Raw genomic sequence first — 27,676 nt, 5'->3', positions numbered from 1 at the left:
TGGAGCCTGGAGCCCCTCAGGCTCATTTGCATACAATCCTTCATCCTTGTGGTGGATGTTCATGCTCTTACTAACATTCTAATGTTGTTACATTTTTGTAAAGATATTGAATGAGTAAAAACAAAATGAATATTTATGCAACATTGTATTCAAATGATTGTATAATTCTTATATACTAACAAATCAACAACATTTTTGAGAATATTTCTGAAGCATTCTATTTATGTGCCACTGGGGCATGTAACAAATATTAATACATTTGTAATCCTTTTGTAAAAGCTGAGGTTGAGGACATGTTCCTGAGTACATCTGCTGGGAGCCATGGTGTGTTATAATCTCTGGATACTGATCTCTAGAATTTGCATGACTCTATTTATTAAACAACATATTCCTCAGTTTGTCCCCATTCATCAGCTTGGCATGATGTTGTAGCATTATGCAATTACTAGAAGAATCTTGCAAAAGCTGGCACTGTTCGTATGTATTTTGTCGTTATGGTAATTTTAGATTTTTTTTCTATCACAGTCAACTTATCTTACTGACCTCGTATTTGAAAAAAAATCTAGCTCCTAGTGCATGGCTCACTAGCTATCCAGGTTAATCCTCCAGCTCCATCTGTCATAACAACAATAAGACTAAATGAGGCCTCTGTACATGTTAAATTAACCCATTAGATACTACATGTAAGTAAAAATACCATTGTACGTTTTTTTCCATATGATGACTTAGCTTCACTGTTATTTAATGATGTGATGTGCCAAAATTGTTTTTCTGCTTAACATTTAATTAAAGGGGTATTCCAGGAATCAGCATAATTCATATACAAATGGGTCCTTAAAATATAAGCTTATATGTAATTAGTTGTTGTTTAAAATTTTGATCCCGTTAGCAGAAAAATGCTGATATCATAGACTGTAATAAAGAATTAAAATGCTACTGGCCCTTTAATCAGTCCATTAATTTTCTCTGCGCGGTCCGTTGCAGAGCAGACACAGGACAGAAGATGGCCGCTGGTCACATGTCCACATCACATGTCCTGCACCTGCCTGGGCAGGTCATGTGATCACACACTACGTTTGGCTGTAGTCGGTTGGTTGCAGTGCATCCAGTATGGCCAGTGTTGTGGTGATGGCAGTTACACATAATTACCATGGTAACAGAGCAAGAAAACCTGTTAGATCATCACTGGGAGCAGAGCATAAGAGGGAGGAGGAGTTACTGAGAACTAAAGGATCATGGAACTTGTAGTTTCCAGTGTCAGCCATCTTGGTGATAACTTTAGAAAGGCCATAAAATGTTGTGAATCATAAAATCAAACTATTTAAGCTCCATTTTGTGACTAATGACATTAAGTTTTGTTACATTCTTTTATTTATATCATCATGGGTTTTTGTATCAGACGTTCATATTCCCGGAATGCCCGTTTAAAGATTTTCAAATGATACAGATGTTTTAAAGTGGGAAAATATTAAATTCTGTACATTATTTTTATGACGCAAAATATTAAAAAAGGAAATGTACTTTAAAACAACAATAAAAACTAACATTAACACATTTACAGCTTTCTTTGTGAGCCCTCATTAGAAGTGGTGAAGTGGCGCATACACTTGGTGTCCTATCAGAAATATTACAGGGTATTTACTCCGAATTAATGCCAAACTAATACAGAACCACAACTGATGAAGATCAATCTATGCACCCAATCGAGTAAAATACATCTTTTTATTGAAAAAATATATTAAAATGACAATTCTTTAAAATAAAATCAAGATGATTAACCACACAATATGGACACTCCAAATGATACAATAACTGTAAATATTTTATAGAAAGTTTATACAATATCACTGAGGCTTACATATCACACAATTTATTTTCAAAGTAAAATAGTGAACCAAGCTAAAGCAAGGAATTCACTTTCTATATTATTCAATGCAAATCAAGATTAATCCTACAGTACAGTGTTAAAGGGAATCTACCACCACGATTTTACCTATAAAGGTAGATCGGGTGGTAGGTGGATGTAAGGGACGTGAGGATAGCTCTTTTTAGAGCTAATCCTCACGTCCCCGCTAACTTTTGGCAAACCTATATGAACTAATATGTAAATTTAGTTATGCGGCTACTGCACCCCAGTAGCCACATTACTCCTCCTACCCTGTTGTGTGCGGCGCCCAGCTCCTCGTATGCGCATGCGCAGTAGCTCCGGCTTCGGACCTGGGGCTGCTCAGATGCGCGCCAGCATTCTGCGCATGCGCAGAACGCCATCATGACGGACGATGTCCACGTAGCTGCGCGCCGCACACAACAGGGTAGGAGGAGTAATGTGGCTACTGGGGCGTGGAGTAGCCCCGTGCCCGGCTACTCCACGCCCCAGTAGCGGCATAACTAAATCTACATATTAGTTCAATAAAGTTTGCCAAAAGTTTGCCAAAAGTTAGCGGGGACGTGAGGATTAGCTCTAAAAAGAGCTATCCTCACGTCCCTTACATCCACCTATCACCCGATCTACCTTTATAGGTAGGTTCCCTTTAAGTAATAGAGAAAGCGCATACCCAACAAATGTGTCATTCGGCATCCACCCCTGATACTGAAGGCTGGGTCCTCCCATTCAATCTATGGGTGGGTAAATTGGACATGTGCCCTGTATGCCTTGCAGTTGAAATGTGAAATTTTTTAATTCAGTATTTCTGGAACTTCAACTTGAAATTTTGACTTTCTTTATTCCCAGAACTTAAACTTGAAATTTTGACAATCCGCATTACCAGAATTTTCAAGAGAGAGGAAGGGCTTGAGGTTTTCCCATTGCTTCTTTTTAACTTAGAGAGAATAACTGTGTCTGAACACCCATAGCATCTTTAAAGGAAACCTACCATTTGATTTGATGCATTATGAAGCAAACATAGCTTGAGAATGCTGTAGCTACACTGATGCAGGATCATATCTTGGTTAATCCCTGTGCTGATTGGTTTTTATTATAAAACAGATATAACAATATTATAATGAAGCTCTGTCGCTTCTATGGCTCCTTCAGCACTTGGTTCAATGCTTCTCGCAGCAGGAGAGTTTTTCTCTGCAGGAGAGGATGATGTATTCTGGCTTGTGCCTGAAGGCAGCATAATCAACTGCTGCACCATCCCCTAGCTGTTGTTTATGAGTGATCCATTTATTTATTATTTCAGGTACTTTCCCAAATCCATTGCCCTGTTTTTCCCACCATTTTTTGACCCTCTAACCCTTAATGGGTGTTAAAATTTGGGTTCTATCTGACTTCAATAGGGTTCAATGATGAACAATTGCTTTTCCAGGACCTTGATCTTATATTCACAAATACTATCATAAGATCCTGGCAGGGCTATTGTTCATGAACAGTTAGAGATCACATGACCCTCCATCTGCAGCCATTTTATGGACAGGAATGTCAGGCTGATGAGGTAGAATACAGGAGGCTTCACTTCACATACCCAGCAGAACTATGAATAGATATAAATTGGTAAATTAACTAATATCCAGCTCCCACCTTACACACATTATGAAAAACAGGAGGTAAAGTGGCCAACCCCTGTAATTCTTAAAGGTAATCTGTCAGTAGGAATTACTACCAGTATGCCATCAAGCAGCTGAACACCTTCTAGATCATGTCTATTCCATGGCCTGGTGCGGTGGCATTGTCTAGAAAGTTAACTTTGAAGTGAGATGTGATTTGGTTGTATAAAGTCATGAAGGCAAAGAGTTTAACACTGAAGTCAAGCTTCTTTTGTAACCTTGGTCAGAACTGTTCCTTGCCACAATTCTGTCTCTGAGCTTTTGGACATTTCCGTAAACCTCATGAATCTCATGTGCTCTTAAATGCACTGTGAGCTGTGAGTTCTTATATAGGAAGGTGTGTGCCTTTCCTAGTCAAGTCCAATTAGTTTAATTAAACATAGGTTGACTTCAATGAAGGAGTAGAACCATCTCAAGGAGGATCAGAAGGAAATGGACAGCATGTGAGTTAAATATGAGTGTAACAGAAAAAGCTAAACCTTCCATTTCTTACTTTTTTTCATTGTCATTCTATTTGACACTGTGCCTAGGGCCCATTGAGGGGAAGGGGTGGGGGCTTTCTGTGGGATATTTTGCTCATAAAAAAAATCACAGGAAGTAACAAGTCTTGCGGCTGACAGTACAGCTACGGCATCTATATAGTAAGCTTAATTCTGTTACCATATCTATGCAGTACGCTTTATTCTGCAACCAAATAAATATATTAAGACTTCTTGTAAAAATACTATCAAGCATTTAGCTAACCTCTTTTTAAAGTGTATTGTTAGAGGCATTAACTTGATGGCACCAATAGGGGCGTAGGCATTGTAAGTGCCTAGGACAGCCTTAAAACTAAATGTATGTCCTTTACATTATTCCATCCAATGGAGCCTATAAATCAGGACATGGAGGCCATGTTTATAGGCATTGCCATCGTACACCTAAAAAATTGGTTTTGCTGTTTAATGTTTTAGCTGGACTAGTAAAAGCTTTACTTTTCCCAGAATGCATTTTATAATTTTATTTATTTATTTTATAAATGTCTGTGTAAGTTTACAATTGTGTTGTTCTTTATATTTTATGGTTTTCTTATACGAAGTATCTTACACAAAACAAACATACCATACCCATGGGTCACATAAGGAAATGACTAACAACCTTCTCAAGCAATCCAATAAAACAGCACGGGTGGGTGTTGGCCACTTTAAAAACAAAAACCTGTATGATCCCATGTTATATTTAACTTTTGTATTTTACAATTAGACTAAATCTTGTATTTATATTTACACAAAATATTTGTTTGTTTTTTAACAGTTATCTATAAAATATATTCTAGATCAGTGGTGGTGAACCTGTGGCATAGGTGCCAGAGGTGGCACTTCGAGCCCTCTCTGTGGGTAACCTTGCAGTCACACTCCAGTACACATTTTGCCAGAGAGGACTTAAGACAAAAGGTCCTGAAGTCTGAAGAAGAGTGAAGAAATCAGGCGATACCTTTTTGAGGCTAACTGAGTATATTTGATGGTGAGCTTTCGAGAATACTAGTTTTTCCTGAAGTCTGAGACAGTCAGGATGTCTATTTTACAGCAACACATTCTTACCAGTCTTTGACTACAGGAGAAGTGAGAAGATGTGGACAGAGTTAATTTTCATTGGAGCTCCTGCTCCAGTCCCCACAATTCTTCCTGTTCAGGGAACCCTGGGGGGAAGACACAGTAATAAACTGAATTTCTCCACTTTCAACTTTAGGACACCAATATGATTGAAAACTGTAACAGAGCAGGAAGCAATAACCAACTGCTTAAATTGCCAGTTTGGCATTTTGTGATACATAAATAAATGGTTCTTAGTTGGAATTTCGGCACTCAGTCTCTAAAAGGTCTGCCATCACTGAACTTGGTTAACAGTTTGCATTTTCCATAATGATTCATCTAAGCAAAACCACTTCTTCATGAGCAAAGCCCATTTAAGTCTCATTAACAAAAAGTTGGAATTAATAAATAATTTAATAACCACTCAACATTTAACCAATATAAGTTTGTCATTCACACCGTATAAAGTTTGGCACATTTTTCCAGACTCCATTATTATCATTCACGTTTAACTGAATGTACATGATTTTGTGTTTAGGGAAAGTGGGAAAGGTAATAAAGTGCTGTTATCGAATAAGTATGTTATAATCCAACAAGTCCCAACAGTTCCCAACATCTACAACAAACTGCTTAAAATGAACCTGTCACCAGGAATGTTATTTTTAGCTTGTGACATGTTCTAATAAGTTATGCAATGCAGATTTAAAAATGCCTTTGTCAGCATTCTGAATGATTTCAGTAGTGTATAATAGTTTATTTCACATTACCTGGCTCCGTGACAAGAGCTTGTGGTGAGTCCTGGGGGGAGGGTTGGGTGGAGCAGCTGCAGCCTACACTATCCCCCTCCCTATTCTGCCTGCTCAATGCACATGACAGGAAGTGCGGAGGGGTGAGGGAATTGGATCAGTATGGAGGAATTTTGACAGACCACAGGCAGCTGCCCCTTCCTCCAGGACAATGCTATGATGGAGCCAGGTAATGCACAATAAATTATTATAAACTACTGAAACTACTTCAGGATGCTGACAAAGGCATTTTTAAAATCAGCATAGCATAGGCTATTGAAACCTGTTATCAGCTAAAAATGCCATTCCTGTTGACAGGTGCCCTTTAATATATGAGTATGCTTGCCCTGATTAGTGTGAACTTCCGCATTAGTATGGGCATATTTGTCCTGTAGATAGCACTGGTACTGTGAAGATATTAGCGCAATCTGAACTGGGAGGTCCGTTGTTATACACAGCCGGATCCCTTCTTAATCTGCCCTGAACTGAGAAAGCTAAGTTCAGGGCAGTTTAACTAATCAACTACTGAGATCAACGGTGATTGTTGGAGCTAAGCAGTTAGGGAGAAGAGGGTTTCCCCCGTTGCCCGGATGGCCTCCCTCAACCTAATTCTGTGGTGGCATCGATCTGCCAACTATGGAAACCCATCAAGCCAAGCCAGGCTGCATATTTTTTCATAGTTTTCAGTAATACAATTTTGGGGTTGGTATCCCTTATTGTTGGAAACAAGGGTCCGTGGACCGCACTTTTGTCAGATATTCCTGCTTTTTTGGGTTTTGCATGGCTGGGACAGGTATTTAGAAGGGGATTTTGCCACATGCGATTGGATTTTGGCGCAATCGTGCTGGCTTTCATGCAACAGAAATCGGGGGACGGGCTGTTGGAGGATCCGACAGATTCGGACTGAGGGCGGGATTTAACTTTAAAATTGTGTTGCAAGACATGCACTCGGGAAGAAGATGATGAAATCCGGCGGACCTGATCGGGGAAGCGACACAAGCAGGAAATTGAGCGCACAATCTAAGTAAATCGTGGCCCAATGCATTCCAGTCAGACATTCCGGATAGGGGAACGCGCCAGGGACTGGTAAGTAAATGTCCCCATTAACTTTTTTGGATGCAGAGGAGGAGAAAAGCATCAATTATGCAATTGATTTGTTACTTAAGATGTTTATACCAGAAAAATAATCTTTATTCCACGGGTCAGTACAATAACATGGATACCATACTTTGATATTTTTTTCTTATATTTTACTAAATTTCTCAAAATAAAACCTAATATGGGGAAAAATCTTTTTTATGCATCGCTGTCTTCTAAGTGACATAACATTTTTATTTTTTGTCTTCGGAGCTGATGGATGGCTTGTTTTTTTGCTGGACATGTAGTTCTTTGCACCAGTATCATTCTGGAAAAGACATGTTTTTTGATCACTTTTTATTGCAATTTTTTTTACGAATTAGGTAAAAATCATAAATTTTGGCATGTTTTTAACATTTTTTTTTTTTACGGTGTTCATCATGTGAGTTTAATAATAATTTTTTTTTTCATTCTATGGGTCATTACAGACGCATATATGTGTGGTGATTGTGTTATCATTTTGACCATTTTCACATTATATGTCATTTTATATGTTAATGGGGATTTGGGGCATTTTAATTCATTTATTAATGTATCTATTAATTTATTTATTAATCTATTTAACTTTTTTTTTATTAGCTCCACCATGGGACATGAACAAGCAATTATCTGATAGCTTGTTCATTATAATACCCTGCAATACTAATGTATTGCAGGGTATTTACTCAGTCAGCTTATGCACATGCAGGGATCTTACAGGCACTGTCTGCAGACAGCACTGGGTCCTTATGGGACCTCAGGGCTGCCATTACAGTGATCTGCGCTCCCTGAAGACAGCGTGGGCAAAAGACCCCCAGCAGGAAAGTCAAATGCCAGGTTGCACTGATCACAGCATTTAACGGATTACACACCCGCAATTGGAGCTCACTCTTAACTATTAGTTACAGCTGACACCCCGTTTTACACAATGCCGACTCAGCTACCATCTTGAGCTGAGCCAGCATAAGCTCTGCTGCGTCCGTTATATCAGACGCTGAGTGTTGAAACCTAGAGCTCAGTGTCTGATAAAAAATAAGGTTAAATTATTATTTTTGATAACAAATACAATACAACATTTCAAACTTTTGTCAGAATAATAATAAATATCATTAATTATAAAAAAAAACACTAAAAGAAATCATAATTTCCCCTATATTTATTAAAATAGTGGGTAAGAAAACCAACTAATTAAGAAAAAAAACCACACAAATTGCTTAGAGCAAGGTCATTCCAAATCTAGCCGGCAGCCATATGTTGACCAGCCTGCCTCCTTGTCGCTGCTCTTAGTCACAGTCCCAGTGACTAGTGCCTCATCAGAGCAGTACACAGTGCACTTCACTTTGCTGGTTACAATGCAAAGCTAACTTACTGTATGCAATAACGTCAGAGCTATGCCTGTAGGAGCTGGCATGGCAAACCATAGGTCGGAAGATGGTAAGACAGATGGTTACTGGGCAGTACTTTGAGTTACAATCTACCTTACAGGGAAGCCCAGTATCTAACTGTTAGATATGGGGCTGCACTGTGAGTTCGATAGTGGGCTGCAATTTGTATTGGCTATTGCGGAGCAATGTGAGATGGCTACTGGGTTGCACTTTGCCATAATTGCCATGGAATAAAAAGTGAAAATAGTACTAGTTAAAACAATGTTATTCTGTTTAAAACAGGCCTGGCTTTTTGATTGGGGAATAAAGAAGTTAAAGCTGTAAGAAAAAAGTTATAAAAAAAATGGGTTCTCTGGGGGAGTTGGGGGGGTTACGTGCATAAATTACTTATCAGCAGAGCCATGAGGTGCTCAGTAGAGTGCCTCAGGCTCATTTGCATACATTATAAATAGAGATGAGCGAACATGCTCGTCCGAGCTTGATGCTCGGTCGAGCATTAGGGTACTCGAAACTGCTCGTTACTCGGACGAATACTTCGCCCGCTCGAGAAAATGGCAGCTCCCGCCGTTTTGCTTTTTGGCGGCCAGAAACAGAGCCAATCACAAGCCAGGAGACTCTGCACTCCACCCAGCATGACGTGGTACCCTTACACGTCGATAGCAGTGGTTGGCTGGCCAGATCAGGTGACCCTGGGATAGACTAGCCGCTGGCCGCGCTGCTCGGATCATTCTGTCTCTGGATGCCGCTAGGGAGAGAGCTGCTGCTGCTCAGGGAAAGCGTTAGGGTGTTCTATTAGCTTACTGTTAGGCAGGAGTGATTCTCAAAGAACCCAACAGCCCTTCTTAGGGCTACAATAACGTTCTACTTTTTTTATTTTAATTTGCATCTTTTACCATTTTGTGAGGAATTAGCAGGGGGACTTGCTACCGTTGTGTTTAGCTCTTAGTGGCACACATATCCATAGCAAAGACCGAAGTGGGAAAATTCAGTAGGGGTTGGATTTCTATTAGGCAATAACTCAGTGTCATCTCATCTGGCATAGTACTGTGCTTCCTTTGATACTTGGCTAGAAAATAGCCATAGGAGAATACAAACAGCTTCTTGAAGCCTACAGTAGCGTTCTATATATTTGATTTCTGGTTGATCTGCTGGTGGCTGTAGTTTCTGCAGTGCATGTACTTGCCAATTCTGAGCAATTTGTAGTGAGACTTGCGACCGCTGTGTTCTGCGCTTAGTGGCGCACATATCCATAGCAAAGGCTGAAGTGGCAAAATTCAGTAGGGGTTGGATTTCTATTAGGCAATAACTCAGTGTCATCTCATCTGGCATAGTACTGTGCTTCCTTTGATACTTGGCTAGAAAATAGCCATAGGAGAATACAAACAGCTTCTTGAAGCCTACAGTAGCGTTCTATATATTTGATTTCTGGTTGATCTGCTGGTGGCTGTAGTTTCTGCAGTGCATGTACTTGCCAATTCTGAGCAATTTGTAGTGAGACTTGCGACCGCTGTGTTCTGCGCTTAGTGGCGCACATATCCATAGCAAAGGCTGAAGTGGCAAAATTAAGTAGGGGTTGGATTTCTATTAGGCAATAACTCAGTGTCATCTCATCTGGCATAGTACTGTGCTTCCTTTGATACTTGGCTAGAAAATAGCCATAGGAGAATACAAACAGCTTCTTGAAGCCTACAGTAGCGTTCTATATATTTGATTTCTGGTTGATCTGCTGGTGGCTGTAGTTTCTGCAGTGCATGTACTTGCCAATTCTGAGCAATTTGTAGTGAGACTTGCGACCGCTGTGTTCTGCGCTTAGTGGCGCACATATCCATAGCAAAGGCCGAAGTGGCAAAATTCAGTAGGGGTTGGATTTCTATTAGGCAATAACTCAGTGTCATCTCATCTGGCATAGTACTGTGCTTCCTTTGATACTTGGCTAGAAAATAGCCATAGGAGAATACAAACAGCTTCTTGAAGCCTACAGTAGCGTTCTATATATTTGATTTCTGGTTGATCTGCTGGTGGCTGTAGTTTCTGCAGTGCATGTACTTGCCAATTCTGAGCAATTTGTAGTGGGACTTGCGACCGCTGTGTTCTGCGCTTAGTGGCGCACATATCCATAGCAAAGGCTGAAGTGGCAAAATTCAGTAGGGGTTGGATTTCTATTAGGCAATAACTCAGTGTCATCTCATCTGGCATAGTACTGTGCTTCCTTTGATACTTGGCTAGAAAATAGCCATAGGAGAATACAAACAGCTTCTTGAAGCCTACAGTAGCGTTCTATATATTTGATTTCTGGTTGATCTGCTGGTGGCTGTAGTTTCTGCAGTGCATGTACTTGCCAATTCTGAGCAATTTGTAGTGAGACTTGCGACCGCTGTGTTCTGCGCTTAGTGGCGCACATATCCATAGCAAAGGCTAAAGTGGCAAAATTAAGTAGGGGTTGGATTTCTATTAGGCAATAACTCAGTGTCATCTCATCTGGCATAGTACTGTGCTTCCTTTGATACTTGGCTAGAAAATAGCCATAGGAGAATACAAACAGCTTCTTGAAGCCTACAGTAGCGTTCTATATATTTGATTTCTGGTTGATCTGCTGGTGGCTGTAGTTTCTGCAGTGCATGTACTTGCCAATTCTGAGCAATTTGTAGTGAGACTTGCGACCGCTGTGTTCTGCGCTTAGTGGCGCACATATCCATAGCAAAGGCCGAAGTGGCAAAATTCAGTAGGGGTTGGATTTCTATTAGGCAATAACTCAGTGTCATCTCATCTGGCATAGTACTGTGCTTCCTTTGATACTTGGCTAGAAAATAGCCATAGGAGAATACAAACAGCTTCTTGAAGCCTACAGTAGCGTTCTATATATTTGATTTCTGGTTGATCTGCTGGTGGCTGTAGTTTCTGCAGTGCATGTACTTGCCAATTCTGAGCAATTTGTAGTGGGACTTGCGACCGCTGTGTTCTGCGCTTAGTGGCGCACATATCCATAGCAAAGGCCGAAGTGGCAAAATTCAGTAGGGGTTGGATTTCTATTAGGCAATAACTCAGTGTCATCTCATCCGGCATAGTACTGTGCTTCCTTTGATACTTGGCTAGAAAATAGCCATAGGAGAATACAAACAGCTTCTTGATCTTGAAGCCTACAGTAGCGTTCTATATATTTGATTTCTGGTTGATCTGCTGGTGGCTGTAGTTTCTGCAGTGCATGTACTTGCCAATTCTGAGCAATTTGTAGTGGGACTTGCGACCGCTGTGTTCTGCGCTTAGTGGCGCACATATCCATAGCAAAGGCCGAAGTGGCAAAATTCAGTAGGGGTTGGATTTCTATTAGGCAATAACTCAGTGTCATCTCATCTGGCATAGTACTGTGCTTCCTTTGATACTTGGCTAGAAAATAGCCATAGCAATAGGATAGCATTGTTTGGTTTTAAAAACTCAAAAAAAAACAAAAAACACAAAAAAAAAAAAAAAACACAAAAAAAAACAAAAAAAAGTAAAAAAAAAAATAAAGTTATAACTCTCATTTTAAAAATGTTTAACCCGAGGGCTAGGGGTAAAGGACGAGGGCGGGGACGTGGGCGTCCAACTACTGCAGGGGTCAGAGGCCGTGGTCCTGGGCGGGTGAGACACCACCTGCTGATGAGGGAGCAGGGGAACGCCGCAGAGCTACACTCCCTAGGTTCATGTCTGAAGTTACTGGGACTCGTGGTAGAGCACTGTTGAGGCCAGAACAGTGCGAACAGGTGATGTCGTGGATTGCTGACAATGCTTCGAGCAATTTGTCCACCACCAGTCAGTCTTCCACGCAGTCCACCCATGTCACCGAAATCGCCACTCCTCCAGCTCCTGCACCTCAGCCTCCTCCCCCCCAGTCTGCCCCCTCCCAGGAAAATTTGGCATTTGAACCGGCATACTCTGAGGAACTGTTTTCTGGACCCTTCCCACAGTCACAAACCACTTGTCCGGTTGCTGCTGAGCAATTTTCCGATGCCCAGGTTTTCCACCAGTCACAGTCTGTGGGTGATGATGACCTTCTTGACGTAGTGGAAGTGTGTAAAGAGGTGTCCGACGATGAGGAGACACGGTTGTCAGACAGTGGGGAAGTTGTTGTCAGGGCAGGAAATCCGAGGGGGGAGCAGACTGAGGGATCGGAGGATGATGAGGTGACAGACCCAAGCTGGGTTGAGAGGCCGGGTGAACACAGTGCTTCTGAGACGGAGGAGAGTCCTCGACCTGAACAGGTTGGAAGAGGCAGTGGTGGGGCCAGACGGAGAGGCAGGGCAAGAGCTGGTGCATCAGCGCCACTGTCAACTAGTGAAGCTCCCGTGGTGAGGGCTCTTGCGGCGAGGGCTAGATCTTCAGAAGTGTGGAGGTTCTTTAAGGAAACACCGGATGACCGACGGACTGTGGTGTGCAACATTTGCCAAACCAGGCTCAGCAGGGGTTCCACCACTACTAGCTTAACTACCACCAGTATGCGCAGGCATATGAATGCTAAGCACCCCACTCAGTGGCAACAAGCCCGTTCACCTCCGGCCGTGCACACCACTGCTCCTTCCCCTGTGTCAGCTGCTAGTCAGCCCCCTGCCCAGGACCCTGCCACAAAAACCCCATCGTCGCCTCCACGATCCTCCACAGCATCCACCAGCGTTCAGCTCTCCATACCCCAGACGCTGGAGCGGAAACGCAAATATAGTGCAACCCACCCGCACGCCCAAGCCCTTAATGTGCACATCTCCAGATTGCTTAGCCTGGAGATGCTGCCCTATAGGCTAGTAGAGACCGAGGCCTTTCGCAACCTCATGGCGGCGGCCGCCCCTCGGTATTCGGTCCCCAGCCGCCACTACTTTTCCCGATGTGCCGTCCCAGCCCTGCACCAGCACGTGTCAGACAACATCATCCGTGCCCTGACCAACGCCGTTTCTGACAAGGTCCACCTGACCACGGACACGTGGACGAGTGCTGCCGGGCAGGGCCACTATATATCGCTGACGGCACATTGGGTTAACTTGGTGGAGGCTGGGACCGAGTCTGACCCTGGGGCTGCTCATATACTGCCGACGCCGAGGATTGCGGGGCCTACCTCGGTCCAGGTGTTTCAGGCCTACTATGCCTCCTCCTCCTCCCACCCCTCCTCCACCTCCTCCTCCGAACTACCATCCGTGGGCACGGCGCCATCAGTCGGTAGCTCTAGGCACAGCAGCAGTGCCGTCGCTAAGCGACAGCAGGCGGTGCTCAAACTGCTGAGCCTAGGCGACAAAAGGCACACCGCCCAAGAGCTATTACAGGGCATCACGGCGCAGACTGATCTGTGGCTGGCACCGCTGAACCTCAAGCCGGGAATGGTTGTGTGTGACAACGGCCGTAACCTGGTGGCGGCTCTGCAACTCGGCAGACTGACACATGTGCCATGCCTGGCCCATGTGTTAAATCTGATAGTGCAGCGTTTCCTCAAGACATACCCCAATCTGTCTGATTTGCTCACGAAGGTGCGCCGCATCTGTGCGCATTTCAGGAAGTCCAGCCCAGATGCTGCCACTCTCAGGGCAGCGCAGCGCCGCCTCCAACTGCCCGCTCACCGACTGTTGTGCGACGTGCCCACGAGGTGGAATTCAACACTGACCATGTTATCCAGAGTTTACCAGCAGCGCAGAGCGATTGTAGACTGCCAGATGTCAACTTCCACCAGAACTGGTAGTCAGGTCAGTCAGCTTCCTCAAGTCTACAATGAGGAGTGGACGTGGATGTCTGATATCTGTCAGGTGCTGAGTAACTTTGAGGAGTCAACACAGATGGTCAGTGGCGATGCCGCCATCATCAGCCTCACCATCCCGCTGCTTGGCCTGTTGAAAAACTCTCTGGTCAGCATGAAGTCGGAAGCTTTGCGCTCGTCACAAGAGACGGGGGAAGAATATTCCCTTGTTGATAGCCAAAGCACCCTGAGGTCTGTTTCTCAGCGCATATCGGAGGAGGTGGAGGTGGAGGAGGATGAGGAGGAAGAGGAGGAGAATGTTGGCGAGACACAAGAGGGGACCATTGTTGAGTCCTTCACTGTTCAGCGTGTATGGGCAGAAGAAGAGGAGTTGGAGGAGTTGGAGGAGGAGGAAATGGACAGTCAGGCCAGTGAGGGGAGTGAATTCTTACGCGTTGGTACTCTGGCGCATATGGCAGATTTCATGCTAGGCTGCCTATCCCGTGACCCTCGCGTTCAAAGAATTTATTCCAGCACCGATTACTGGGTGTTCACTCTCCTGGACCCACGGTACAAGCAAAATCTTCCCACTCTCATCCCTGGAGAGGAAAGGAGTGTGAGAATGCATGAATACCAGCAGGCCCTGGTGCACAAGCTGAAACAGTATTTCCCTTCTGACAGCGCTAGCGGCAGAGTGCGTAGTTCTGCGGGACAAGTAGCGAGGGAGAGTAGGCGAGCAGGCAGCTTGTCCAGCACTGGCAAGGGTACGCTTTACAAGGCTTTTGCCAGCTTTATGTCACCCCAGCAAGACACTGTCACCTGTCCCCAGTCTCGGCAGAGTAGGGCTGATCTTTACAGAAAGATGGTGAGGGAGTACGTAGCTGACCATACCATCGTCCTAAATGATCACACAGCTCCCTACAACTACTGGGTTTCAAAGCTGGACATGTGGCACGAACTGGCGCTCTACGCCTTGGAGGTTCTTGCCTGCCCTGCCGCTAGCGTCTTGTCCGAGCGGGTTTTCAGTGCAGCTGGTGGCATCATCACCGATAAGCGTACACGCCTGTCGACTGACAGCGCTGACAGGCTGACGCTTATCAAGATGAATAAAGCATGGATTTCTCCTAATTTCCAATCTCCAGCAGGTGAAGGAAGCTCAACCTGAATAATTTATCCACTCCTCCTCCTCCTCCTCATTTTCCTCCTTCTCCTGCTCTTTGTACAGTAAAGCAGAGGAAACTGGCTATTTTTTGACAGGGCCCACTGGCTCTACCTATAGTACTTTATGCATTTAATTTTTCTGGAGGGCCACCTACCCGGTCCTCTGTTTGAAACAATTTTTGTGAGTGCCACATACAGGCACTCAATCTATTCCATTTTTCTGGAGGGCCACCTACCCGGTCCTCTGTTTTAAAAAATTTTTGGGACTGCCACATACAGGCACTCAATCTATTCCATTTTACTGCAGGGCCACCTACCTGCTCCTCTGGTTTGAACAATTTTTGGGACTGCCACATACAGGCACTCAATCTATTCCATTTTACTGGAGGGCCACCTACCTGCTCCTCTGGTTTGAAACATTTTTGGGACTGCCACATACAGGCACTCAATCTATTCCATTTTACTGCAGGGCCACCTACCTGCTCCTCTGGTTTGAACAATTTTTGGGACTGCCACATACAGGCACTCAATCTATTCCATTTTACTGGAGGGCCACCTACCTGCTCCTCTGGTTTGAAACATTTTTGGGACTGCCACATACAGGCACTCAATCTATTCCATTTTACTGCAGGGCCACCTACCTGCTCCTCTGGTTTGAACAATTTTTGGGACTGCCACATACAGGCACTCAATCTATTCCATTTTACTGCAGGGCCACCTACCTGCTCCTCTGGTTTGAACAATTTTTGGGACTGCCACATACAGGCACTCAATCTATTCCATTTTACTGCAGGGCCACCTACCTGCTCCTCTGGTTTGAACAATTTTTGGGACTGCCACATACAGGCACTCAATCTATTCCATTTTACTGGAGGGCCACCTACCTGCTCCTCTGGTTTGAAACATTTTTGGGACTGCCACATACAGGCACTCAATCTATCCCATTTTACTGGAGGGCCACCTACCTGCTCCTCTGGTTTGAAAAATGTTTGGGACTGCCACATACAGGCACTATCCAAATTAAATTGTCTCCATAGCAGCCTCCACACGTTGTCTCCATTGCTACCTCCAAAAGTCGTCCATATAGCTGCCTCCATACATCGTCCCTTTATCAAACGAGGTGTGTCAGGCAGAAATTTGGGTTGTTTTCATGGATTCCACATCAAAGTTGTTAACTTTGTCGCCACCCTGCTGTGTTATCCACAAAATACACTGGCAAACTTTTACCATTTACGGATATTATTTCAGCGCTTCTTGCGCATCTGTTTACATTCCCCTCACCCGGCATATCCTAAACTTATAAGAACGCTACTACACTTGATCTTATACAAAAGGTTCTTAGAAGTGCTGTTTGGGGAGTAGCCTAGAGACAGGGGCTTGGATTGGCGAAAGCTCGCCTGGCAGCGGAGCGCCAGCTCCATGCCAAGATCCAACTAACATAGTTTTAACTGCAGCACCTTTAATCTACTACTAGTTCACTGCCTCCATACATGGTCCCCTTATCAAACGAGCTGTGTCAGGCAGAATTTTGGGTTGTTTTCATGGCTTCCATGTTAACTTTGTCGCCACCCTGCTGTGTAATCCACAAAATATACTGGCAAACTTTTATCATGTACCGATATTATTTCAGCGCTTCTTGCTCACCTCCTTTGGTTCCTCTCTGCCACCCATTGGTTTGAAGCCTGAGTCCATTTAGGGTATGTCGCCATGACACTCTCTAGCCTGCTGCCGCTGCCTCTGCATGCCGTCCCCTATAGTGTCAGGGTCAATTATTGGATGTTTTAGATGCTATCTAGCTTCATTCTGTCACTCTGTCATGGCCATGCTGTTGCCCATAATTTTGGCATAATGGTGCGATTATGCAGCCTCAGAGGCATCCATGCATGCTGCCCCTGCTGTTTCCTGTCCATTTCCGTGGTGTTTCCATCCTTTTCTGAGGTTCCCAGGTGTTTGGCCAAGCTTCCCTGTGCAGAGCCTTGGTCCCCTTGAAAAATGCTCGAGTCTCCCATTGACTTCAATGGGGTTCGTTATTCGAGACGAGCACTCGAGCATCGGGAAAAGTTCGTCTCGAATAACGAGTACCCGAGCATTTTAGTGTTCGCTCATCTCTAATTATAAAGCTAGGATGTTTGACGTGCTCCACATATATTTTAACCATATAGGCCTTTTTACAAAGTATTTATGGGAGGATAATTTTAAAAAGATATTAAAATTACTCTTCAATAATCTACACTATGGTGCTGCCTGTGTCTTCCATCTAGTGGATTCGGATGATTTATACTCTGTGTGAACATAGGAGTGTCCTTCATTTTTTTCCCACTACCCTGGACAAGGAAATGTTCCCTGCCGTTTTCACTTGATTCTCCACCTGTGCAGCGAATAAAGGAGTTTTTTGAGCGTACCCACTCACATAAGGATTTAGAGAAAGAGTTTTTGTCCTGCTCCTCCAATAAGTATCCCCTTCTTGTCAGCAAATTTATGAAGTTTACATTAAAAAAAAAAGGTCAGATCATCTGCCAAAAAAATTTCTGTTTATTAAACCATATGAAACCTTTTTTTTGTGAGATGAGTATCTTTATATGTTATTTTAACCATCATGGTGTACATATACAGTATATAACTGATTAGCAATTGTTTATTTGACTTGTTCTATCTTTTATTTTCAGCTTTTATTTATATTTTCAGTTTCCTATTTTTTTCTGCATGATTTATGGATTTATTATTTTATGTATTATTATCAGTCAGGAATGAGTTAAAGGGAGCCTTTGTAATCTAATAAACTACTACCAAAAAGCATATTAACACCTTCTAGGTCATTTGTCTTCTATGGTCCAGTATGGTGTCATCATGCAGAAATTGTAAAGGGGTTTTTCCGCGAAGACAAGTTAGGCCCTATCCTCGAGCCTACCTTGCTGATCAATGGGTGTTAGTGTTGAGACCCCTGCAGATCGCGAGAATGAGGGGTCCAGCCAACCCCTCGCCGCTCCTCAGACTAATGAAGCAGATGGCCGCGCATGATCATTCTGCCTAACTTGTCTTCGTGGGAAAACCCCTTTAAAGAGAGATGTAAATTGGTTGCATAAAGTTAAGGGGGCGGAGAGTTCAGCACTGAAGGACTGCTCTCTTCCCCTCAAAATGGCCAAGGACATGAATAATCAGATCTCCTGAAGTAAGGACCCTGATTTTAACTACAACATAGATGTTCTGAGATGGGGAAAGCATGACAGAGCTTTCCACCTTCATGACCTTACACAACCATTTCACATCTCACTTCAAAGTTGATAAACTGGATGATGGGACCTCATGGAGCCATGAAAGAAACATGATCTGGAATGTGTTTAGTTGCTTTGCAATATACTAGTATTGGTTTATGGAGTAATTGATCAGAATGTTTTGTGGCAATAAGTACAATAATCCCACTACCCTTGGAATTGCCATCCATGATGATTGCAAAGCCTTGTTTATTCTAGGAACTCCAATTCCAATTTCGCTAACCTTGATGCTGTCTCCAGATCCACCATTATGGTCTCAGACTCCACAGTCCTGTTTATCTGCTCATGCTAGCAGTGCTGAGATAAATGGGGGCATTCCTACCCAATGCATTATTCCTATGATCTGGTGCAGAGGAGATTCACTACTGAGCATGTACAGACAGTGCAACATACATTCATGTCAACTTAAAACCTAGAAAAGGATGCACAACTAGCACAGAGAGGCCTCTTGCCAATCAAGCCATGAGTTGCAGTCAGTAACCCTGCTGTCAATGAGTCCAATAAGTGCTTTCATAACTTATGGAAGCCTTTTTGGTGAGTGCATCTGGTAAGGACATAGAGCAGAGCTGCACAGAAGAGTATAAGAGGAGTACTTCTCAGCCGTGCTGTACTGCTTTCGGGCCCTCTACCTTTCTTGGCGCAGCTCCAGATGCTAGCTCATAAAACCAATGCGGAGCAGAGCATGGAGGAGAGGATAAGCTGCAGTATGGCACACGGTAGAGAAGAGGAGACAGGAAAGGAGATTATTTATTATGTTTTAGAAAAGCCATGAAAAACTAAGTATTGTGCACGAATTAATAGCTTGTAGAACCACATTCAGCAGTCATCTTTCCCTTTAAGACTCCGTAGGTCTCTGTCACACCAGAATAGCTTATATATGCCCATATAGCTTGTGGGCATTCATTTTAATTGGTCTGAACTTTGGGCTATTATGACCCCATAATTTCTTTTCATATATTAATCTATGTCCTGGCAATTTAAAGATGAAGTACTTTCGTTTGTTAAATGACTGTGTATTAGGCACATTTTCCTCCCTCACCTTTAGTACTGAGGAACATTTTAGTGTTGTAGAATGAAGAAAATTCAACTGACAATCTAGAGGTGAAAGGTTAAAGAAACAAATGTTAACTCTGAAGCAGAGTTGGACAAGTGAAATTCAGCCTTCAAAAGTGAAGATAAAGTCATTTATATGTAATATGAGTAAATGAAAGGTATTATAAATTAACCTTTCTTATAACTGGAGCATAATTTGTGAAAAGCCCCTGTATATTTTCTTGGTGTATTTTATTTTTTATGCTTTTCATGCTTTTTTAGTATTCCGATAGGCTTGTTTGATGTTTGGAAGGGAAACATACTACTCTTTATAATTGATTTAATACATATGTTATGTAACAAATATAAATTCAGAGCATATCAGGCCACATACTATTAAAATATCCATTTTAGGGTACTGTTATATTACAGCAAGAAAATAAATAGTAAAAAATATATTTCTTTTCAATTTTTTTCAGCTTTTAAGCCAAAATTGTCACACAAAATAAGATTATCTCAGAGCCTCTAAGTAGATCCGGCAGGGGGTTAGGGAAATATTAAGACTGGAGTGCAAAATGCCAGACTGAATGTATACCTTTCATTTTGACCAGACTAGGCAATGGAAGAAAAATAGTTTATTAGGTCATTTTCTGCTGTCATGCTCCCTTTAACTTGTTCCTGACTGGTGTATAAAACATAAAAACTATAAACCACCCCAAAATTACATAAATAATGCAGATAAACATAGGAAAGATAGAACAAATAAGTAAAACATAAAAATAATAGATAAAAAAATTAACAAATGCTAATCAATGCTAACCATTAAATGTACACCACAATGGTTAAAATACGATATACAGATGCTCATCTCCCAAAAATGGTTAAAAAACAGAAAAATAAAAGAAAATTTGGCTATTGGGATGTGGCGGTACAAAACAGAATGATCAGTCAATACGAAGATCTTAAATTGTTCAAAGGTCCCCAAAAAAGTCACCTACAGCTTTATAAAAATTGTAAACAAATTAAAAGCTACTATACATATGTAATGTTATTTATTGCTCAACATGAATGGCGCAAAATTTCTAAATAAAAAAGCAATCAGAATATTTTTTTTTGTTTTTTTCATTCATCAATTACAGGCGGTCCCCTACTTAGGCCCCTTCCACACTAGCGAGTGTGATGCGATGAACTCGCATCACACTCGCAACGCAAGCTGCCGGGAACGCACGGCCCGAACGCTGCACCGCGGGAGTGAACTCAGCATGTCAGTTCACTCCCGCGGTGCAGCGTTCGGGCCGTGCGTTCCCGGCAGCTTGCGTTGCGAGTGTGATGCGAGTTCATCGCATCACACTCGCTAGTGTGGAAGGGGCCTTAAGGACACCCGACTTACAGACAACCCAGAGTTACAGACAGACCCCTCTGACCTCTGGTGAAGCTCTCTGGATGCTTTACTATAGTCCCAGATTGCAATGATCAGCTGTAAGGTGTCTGTAATGAAGCTTTGTTGTTAATCCTTGGTCCCATTACAGCCAAAAATGCTTAAACTCCAATTGTCACTGGGGCCCAAATTTTTTTTTGTCTGGATCTACAATTATAAAATATACAGTTTCGACTTACATACAAATTCAACTTAAGAACAAACCTCCGGACCCTATCTTGTACGTAACCCGGGGACTGCCTGTAAATAAAACAAGAATCTCCAGAGACATTCACTACCATAAAGGTGGGTCTGCACTGGGATGTGTGCTACAAGCAAGTAGTCAGTTATTACAGTATTGTCTGTCTGTTTACATACCCCCCTAGATAACATTGATTGCTTCACAAGAAACTGAAGCGAACATGATGGTGGGAGTAAGGGGTACGGTATATTCTCTACTATTAGGAAAACAACAACTTTTCATCAACCAGTTGTACCTCATCAACGAGATTCACTAAAATTGTGCTTAACCCGTTTCCACATCCATCCTTTCATTTCTTTTACTTTAGGCCTGCATCAGGGCCACAAGACCTTCCTTGCTCAGGCAAAATGCACCATTTTTTTCTGGTGCACTTTCTTCATTCTTTAGAATTGTGGTGTACGTTGGACAGAATTGTGGCGCACAAGCCAACTGTACATTGGAACGCCCCCTTAGGTGCACTTTTTTTCATTTTTCGTCAGACCAGTGCAACTGTGACACACAACTGATGCAGACACTTTATAAATACATGTGCAAGCACTTTAATAAATGTGGGTCCACAAGGAGCATGTCCTAACTTTAAAATAAAAATCTGATATTTTTTTTCTCTGGTATTTGGGGTCCCCCATATGCGACTTTGTAACACAATTTAATGTACAGTAACATACAAAACATATTATTATTGTAAATGTAACAAATATATTTATATAAACCCCAAAATCAAAAACCTGCAGGTGAGACATCTACTGTATATATTAAAACCAATACACAAAACAAGTTGAAAATAATTATTTGGAATTATTCCAAATATTTCATAATTACTTCCTGGGGCATGTCTCACTGAGCCTACTCAGCATGTTGTTGACTCCTTGAGGTTGTTTGTAGGCCCTATGCACATAGTGTGATGAGTGAGGCAAGATCTCTTCTGAGGGAACCACCAGTCTCAAATTGCAGTTGCTGAAAAATCTCCTAGTGTATATTAATGTTTCTACCTCACCCAGCTTCTGATCAGGTTGCGGTGATTAAATATGCCTTTGGGCATTTAGCTACCTCAGTGGCCATTCATTTATAATCCATATTGCCGGCACAATTGTTAAATTGTACCATATTTTGGGTATCAACTGGAGTCTTTTGCTTATCAGTGAACCTATTAAAGGACACCTGTCATCAGGTCTGTGTCACTAGTCCTGTCACTACTACCTGTTGGAGCAGCTCACAAGGATCCCATCCCAGCCTTTATCTAGTTATTTCATACATTAATCATTATAAAATCATCTATTCTTTATCATGTAAATGAGGCTGGTCACATGGTCAGAGGCAGTGATGTCACCCCTGTTACCCCTCCCCTCCCCCTGCTCATGTCTGTGTGTAATGTATAGTAAAGCATGGCTAGTGTGTGCGCTGCATCTGCTGACATGCTGCATCCTCCTAATATACAGGTGAGAGACACAGACATCAGCTACACATGAATCTGACATGTTCTGCTGTAACATGGCTGCCTGGAGCTGCTGTATCTCTCCTATATACACACACATGCACACACAGGCTGCAGGGGGCGTGGCCACCAGCACCAGGAAGCACATCATTATACAGCCTCACATCATTATACAGGCTGTCAGTCATGCACTGGGGGTGTGGCTGTGCCTCCCACTCATGAATAGAGTGGACAGCTTGAATATGCTAATGCTTCATTGGACATTTCACAGGTCATTTGCATACAGCTTTAGGACCTCATTGCTTAGGTTTACAGGCATGTAGAGGGACAATGAAGGGATAGAGGCAATGCTCTCTAATGGCAGTTTATGAAAATATATTTAGTTTAGGGGGGTTATTTTGCATGACGGGTTCTCTTTAACCCCTTAACGACTTGGCCTTTTTTAGTTTTTTCACTTCCATTTTTCACACCCTACCTTCAAAAATCTATAACTTTTTTATTTTTCCACATAAAGAGCTGTGTTATGGCTTATTTTCTGCGTAACAAATTGCACTTCGTAGTGACGGTATTTAATATTCCATGGCGCGTACTGGGAAGCGGGAAAAAAATTCCAAATGCAGTGAAAATGGTGAAAAAACACATTTGCGACGTTTTCTTGTGGGCTTGGATTTTACAGCTTTCACTGTGTGCCCCAAATGACAGGTCTACTTTATTCTTTGGGTTGCTACGATCACAGGGATACCACATTTGTACAGTTTTTATAATGTTTTCATACATTTAAAAAAATTAAAACCTCCTGTACAAAATTTTTTTTTTGATTTTCTGGCGCTAATAACTTTTTCATACTTTGGTGTACGGAGCTGTGGGTGGTGTCATTTTTTGCGACTTTTGATGGCGTTTTCATTGCTATCATTGTTAGGACTGTGCTACCTTTTGATCACTTTTTATTATTTTTTTTATATTTTCCAAAATGGCAAAAAAATTACATTTTTGACTTTGGACGCTATTTTCCGTTACGGGGTTAAACGCAGTGAAAAACCGTTATTATATTTTGATAGATCGGACATTTTCGGATGCGGTGATACCTAATGTGTTTATGATTTTTACTGTTTATTAATATCAGTTCTAGGGAAAGGGGGGTGATTTGAATTTTTAGGTTTTTTTAATATATTTTTTTTTTTAAACTTTTTTTTACTTTTACTTTAACTATTTTTCAGACTCCCTAGGGTACTTTAACCCTAGGTTGTCTGATCGATCCTACCATATACTGCCATACTGCAATATGGCAGTATATGGGGATTTTACTCCTCATTCATTACAATGTGCTGATAGCACATTGTAATGAATGGGTTAAAACGAGACAGCTTCGGGCCTTCGTGAGGCCCGATGCTGTCATGGCAACGGATCACCGCTCCCCGTGACATCATCGGGGAGCGGGGATGGCCGGCGGCGATCGCAGTGAAAGCACCCGCGGTGTTACCGGTAAGCCTTTGCTGCAATATGCAGCAAAGACTTACCGGCTATGGAGAGGGCTCGGCTCGAGTTAAAGAATGTTTTTAATTCATCTAGGTCACTGTAGCAGTAATCTTGGACACTGGTCTTTCATTTAATTCCAGTGATGTTTTTCATGCCTTTCCAGTCCCTGGTGTTGTTTTTTTGATAACCCGTCTTCTAACTTCTAACTTCTCATAACATTTAAATATAAAATCCTTGTTTCATAATTTTTCATAAGTGCAGCTTAAGAACCCTTCACACAGGCAGATTTTTTGCCCATAAAGTTGATATTAGCAAGTCAGTTAGCACCAACAAGGTGGAGGCAATACAGAACATGGCCAGAACAGCAAACAAACAAACAAGTCAGGGCATTTCTTTAGATTGCCGGCTAGTATTCTAGGTTTGTGCCACATGTTGCCTCTATTGCAACTCCTCTCTATAACTTAACAAAGAGTGGGAAGTTAATTATGATTCTCTGTACATCAGAGGCAGAGGAGGCATACCATAAGTATGCTGAGGGAGGACTTCCTGTTCCAGATAGATGCCTATTCGTTTGAGCTGGATGAGAATCTGGAGCATTACATTTGTTTGTTCTATGAAACTCTCAGAATGGATAGAAAATAAGATCTTTCATGTGAAACTTAACATTCTATTCTTGTTCTTACAAATGACGGCCATGCAACAAATTTTCCAAGAAACTAAAAGTTTCCTGCAATGGCATGTACTACTCCCTTCAAAGGAGAGCACAAACAGGTTCTTACCAGAGTAGAAAGAGAAGTATGAAAGTCTCTACTTTGAGAAACCGATGCCTCACAGATCTTCAATTGGCAGCTTCATTAAATAGTACCCACCAAACGCCAGTGTCAACCTCTACAGTGAAGAGGTGACTCTAGGATGCTGGCCTTTAGGATAGAGTGACAAAGAAAAAGCTATATCTGAGCCTGGCTAATAAAAGGAAAAAAATAATATGGGCAAAAGAACAGAGACATTGGACAGAGGAAGATTGGAAAAAAAGTGTTATACACAGACAAATCTAAGTTTGAGGTGTTTGGATCACACAGAAGAACATTAGTGAGGCACAGAACAACTGAAGAGATACTGGAAGAGACACCTTCTGTCAGTCATGGTGGAGGTCATGTGATGCACTGCAATTGCTTTGGTGCTGGTAAAATGGGTGATTTGTACAAGGTTAAAGGGATTTTGAATAAGGAAGGCTATGATTCCATTTTTCAATGCCATAAATTGTGGATAGCGCTTGGTTGGAGACAATCCCACAACGGGACAATGACCCAAAGCACACCTCCAAATAATACATGTACTATTGAGGGATGGAGCAAGGAGCTGGCATTCTATCTGTAATTGAGTGTATATCACAGTCACTAGATCTCAACCCCATTGAGCTGTTGTGGGAGCAGCTTGACAGCATGGTACGTAAAAAGTGCCCTTCAAGCCAATCCAACTTGTGGGAGGGGTTTCTGGAAGCATGGGGTGAAAGTTTCTTCAAACAGGTAAACTTTTTTGACAGATGTGACTGTTGCTGAGCATTATTTCAGTACTGTGTATTATGCTGGATTTTTAGGGAATGGCAGATAGGCATAAAAAAAACCCAACATTAGGAGTCTGCATGATTACCAACCACCGAGCACCCACAGATCCTGACAATAGGACACCTGAATTCCGAAACAATCTTTCTAGATTTTTACTGCCACTTGATCATTTCTGAAGACAAGAATTGGAATTGAGTATCTGCCACCTTTAATAAACTGATTGATGAGTCATCTGAAAAAGCCAAAGCAATGTTATCATGCTTGAACATGCTATTACAATAAAGTAAAATCAAACTCTTACCTGAAATTCCTGTGGTCGAATTCGTCAGTTTCTACTTAGTGCTGCACCCGTTCTTTCTTACCATTGTTTTTGTTAGTGAATAACCACTGACCTGACTAAAAGAAGAATCACAGGGTGATGAAGGAATGAAGTCTTGTCACTTAACAGACCCTTAGAATATTGTTTTTGAAACTTACAAGGCATTCCATCTACTGATTTACAGGTTCAAAAGTTGCTCACTGTTTGGAAATTTCAGTAAGATATATATGAAAGGAAACCTGAAAAGTCTGTGAAGGCATAGGGCTACTAGTTGGTTTTTTTTTAGAACAAAAAGACTTATATTTTTTCAGATTTTTTTCACCATCCCCTACAGAAAATGCATGTTGGCATAGATTAAAGTTCATGTACCCTGAAGCTTATACATTTATATAATATAGCTTATATATAATACTATATATAAAAATGTAATACAGACAGTCCCCGAATTACGGTCACCTGACTTACAGACAACCTCTAGCTACAGACAGACCTCTGGATGCTCATAATTTACTGTACTTTAGCCCCAGATTGCAATGATCAACTGTAACAGTAACAGTTACAACTGTAACATGTGTCTGCAATGAAGCTTTATTGTTAATCATTGCTCCCATGACAACCATCAAATTGTCACAGGGTCAAAGAAAATTATGTTTGGGGTGACACAAAATATACCTGTTGCAACTTACAAATATCAATTTCATATAAATTTGATAACTTACATATGAATTCAAGAATAAGAATCAATCTTGTATATAACCTGGTAGACTGCCTACAGTCAGAATAAAGTACTTTGACTTCTCAAGTGCTTCAACACCATTTACCTTAGAAAGTATACAATTATATGTATAGCCCACCTTCTGCCCCAAAATGAATTATAAAGAAAGGGAAGAACCCTTTTGAGCTGCACTACAATACACGTATTGTGGGGGAGATAGTGCGAGGGATCCTTTGGTTTTTACACACTATATACTGTACATCAAATACATTTTAGGTTAAACATTGTAAACACTATAAATACATTTATACAAATTCTAGTATAGAATTTATACAATTCAATTTACAATTTATACAAATTAAAATATAATGCTCAGTCCTTTTGGATATTTATAATTTTACTTGATGTAAGAATTGCTTTAAAAAATATTGGAAGGTAATTAATGTTTCATAGTGTTGGGAAAAACAACTCCTCAAATATTTGTGTTTTAGCTTAAAGGGAATGTCCCATAAAAGCATTTTGGCTCCTACATTCTTCCAAAATGCCTGTAATGTGCAAGCTCTGTGCAGCGCTGTGTAATCTGTATGCACTGTATAAATAAATAATTATTATTATTAATGTTGATAGGAATGATCTCTCAGCAACATTTGATGTTGTGGACCACAAGCTATTCTCTCTTGTCTCCTCTTTCTCTTAATATCGGGTCTCCTCAGGGCTCTTTTCCCTTTATATTGTCATCATTGGACAAATCACTAGCATATTTAGTTTTCAGTACAATCTTAATGTGATACCCAACTTTATACTTCTTCACGTAGCATCACCCCTGCCTTACTACAGAACACCAGTAATTGTCTGTCAACTTTCTCTAACATTCGGGCACATTTACTAAGAATATTGGAAACTGCACTTAAAGTGCTCTGCCTGTGTATAATG

At 41.8% G+C, this 27,676-nt stretch overlaps 1 long non-coding RNA gene across 2 annotated transcripts; it reads right to left on the bottom strand.

Annotated features, from left to right (window-relative positions):
• Positions 1-543: 543 nt before the first annotated feature.
• On the bottom strand, positions 544-26,553 carry LOC140134083 (uncharacterized). Of its 2 annotated transcripts, XR_011856076.1 has the most exons (4): positions 26,494-26,553; positions 26,011-26,105; positions 5,127-5,224; positions 544-615 (listed from the first exon to the last, which is right to left on the bottom strand). It is a non-coding gene; the product is annotated as an uncharacterized lncRNA (long non-coding RNA). The 2 variants fall into 2 exon arrangements; XR_011856075.1 differs by lacking the exons at positions 544-615; positions 5,127-5,224 and adding an exon at positions 25,833-25,941.
• Between the last annotated feature and the right edge of the window lie 1,123 nt (positions 26,554-27,676).

Source organism: Engystomops pustulosus, chromosome 5, assembly GCF_040894005.1.
Source record: "Engystomops pustulosus chromosome 5, aEngPut4.maternal, whole genome shotgun sequence".
Lineage (NCBI taxonomy): Eukaryota > Metazoa > Chordata > Amphibia > Anura > Leptodactylidae > Engystomops > Engystomops pustulosus.
The sequence above is the reverse complement of the archived record's forward strand: the minus strand, read 5'-3'. Positions and strand labels throughout refer to the sequence as shown.